The sequence below is a fragment of the Formica exsecta genome, unplaced genomic scaffold (assembly GCF_003651465.1).
Source record: "Formica exsecta isolate Colony F162 unplaced genomic scaffold, ASM365146v1 scaffold1402, whole genome shotgun sequence".
NCBI lineage: Eukaryota > Metazoa > Arthropoda > Insecta > Hymenoptera > Formicidae > Formica > Formica exsecta.
In genome coordinates, this window is record NW_021848731.1 from 21,273 (window position 1) to 23,832 (window position 2,560).

The window sequence follows — 2,560 nt, forward strand, 5'->3', positions numbered from 1 at the left end:
CCCGACAAAGTATCGGCAACGACTAATCGTTTTGCGGTATCGCGAACACGTTAAATCCTTTTCTGTATCGACCATCGTTGAGCGAGCTGTCCTTGTCTATCACTACGAATCCGTACTTGCACTGCCAACAATCGCGACACAACGCGCAAAATTCATCGTACGACATGTCGGTATTCACGTGATCGTTGTACACGTGTTTCAGGTTGGTACCATCCTGTTTGAACAGGATCAGCAGGTTCGCGTTATCGCGTATCAGATGTTTAGGTATTCTCGCGTACGTCTGACAGAGATAAAAGCAGTCGACGCTCGAGTGTCGACCCATTGAGAAGTACTCTCTCACCGCATCTTGCTTATCGCATGCCACGTCATCGAACACGAAGATCGAGTTTGGACGCGCCTCGCTCGGCGGAATGACGTCACTGTTGTTGGAGAACGTGAAGTAGCCGATTTCGTCGATCGATGTCAGCAAATTCTCCAGATATCGATATTTCGGCTGTTGCAACGACTTTGAGTACACGTACACGTTTTCGAAACGTACACCGTGCGGATTTTCCAGGAGGCTTATCAGAACGTTGGTTTTACCGCAATTCGAGGGGCCACAAACGATCGCGCGTATAGTAGTAGGTAGCATCGTACCATGCTTGCGCATCTCCGCGTTGTCCCCCATCGATCGTAATCTGTCGTCGCAATTCGTTACGCGTATCGCCAAAGGTTGTCGCACGAATCTCATTTTTCACACCGTCGACTGAGGAATGCTGGATCGAACGCCTATTTATAGGTGCGCGGAACCGCGAATCGCTCAGTAACAAAAATGTTCGTCCTGCTGTCGAGACCTTCCGATATTTGCGATTTGAGCGCCGAACAGTTACAATTTGTGCCGAAAGTCGTTCTGCTGCGAATGTGCGGCGATCACGTCCACTACCTGTGGGACAAGCTTCCGGAACATATAAAGGCGGATTTAGAGGTTCAACAATATCGTCGCTGTTACGAACATTACAATCAACCGTGGCAGCGAACGCACATCGACGGTCCAGCACCGTTGATAAAAGATTGCGGCGAATGTCAACGAAAATAGGTAGAGGCCTATTAAATCGCGCGATAAACGCCCTTCCTTTCGAGTTACATATCCCCGGCTATCAGTTTTGCGGCCCGGGCACGCGGCTACAGAAGCTATTAGCGAGAGGCGATCGGGGTATAAATCCATTGGATGCGGCCTGTCGCGAGCACGATACAGCGTATTCCCGGAACACCGATCTCATCGAGAGACACGCGGCTGACAGGATACTCGCCGAGAAAGCGCGAACTCGCATCGTCGCGAAAGATTCGACTCTCGGTGAGAGAGCCGCAGCCACAGCTGTTTGGGCAGCGATGAAAGCCAAGACAAAGATCGGCATGGGTATGAAGACGAAGACGAAGATGAGGACTACGCGGAAAAGGCCAACGAAAAAACGGATACTTCCGACAGCGAAACGAGGCGGTGTATTGCCGATTCTACCGATGTTCGGCGCGCTCGGATCCTTGATCGGTGGTGCGGCTGGCGTGGCCAAGGCGGTGAACGACAGCAAAGCCGCGCGGCGTCAGCTGGAGGAGCTGCAACGTCACGATCGCGCGATGGAAGGTCGCGGACTTTATCTCGCTCCGTACAAATACGGACAGGAACTGTATCTCGTCCCGTACAAACGTGGACAAGGAGTGGCAATGATAAAAAAAAACGTCGAAAAGACGCTAAAAATGCCCACGGGTGTGACAACGAACATACAATTAGAACAATTGGCGAAACGTATGCGTATACCGTACTTTAGAGGGGTTTTCATGCGTGATTCGTTACCGATCGGTGGTATATATCGAAACGAGAGCGGCATCGTGAATTTGGATAGTACCAAAGGACCAGGTACTCATTGGGTAGCGTACGCAAAGAGGGGAAATCGCGCTATATATTTCGACGGTTTTGATAATCTTCGCATCTGCGGACAATTGTGTCTGCGGTTTCTCCAAACGGTCGACGGGTCGACGACTGAATTTAAAGCCTGACGATGCGCCATTAAGACTCAGTATTCGTTAAACATTTTTGCCGACATGTCTATGATATTCACGCATTCACGCTAGAGTAGCGTCCTCGCGGCACACTACCATCCAGCCATAGATTTGAGCGACGGTGATTACGAGCTCGGTCTAACGAATTTTGAGACTTATCATACGATGTCGAACGTGAATTCCTCGAATAATAAATTTTATTTCGATGAGGATGACACGGAAATTACGATTCCCGAGGGATCGTACGAGATACACGCAATACACGAGTTTTTGAAACGTGCAATTTCACAGAAACGTCCGCGACGCGTAGTTCGCTCCAGCAATCGTGTCGACAAACGCGATGATATCACGGTGATATTGCGAGAGGGGACCGTTCGAGCGAACGGTGACGAAGACGAAACTGTAGAATACCCGATAGTGCTCCGTGCTAATTACAATACGATGAATAGCGAGATCAAGTGCGCTTTCAGAGTAAACTTTAACAAACCCAACAACATTGGATCGCTGCTGGGATTCTCGTCGAAGC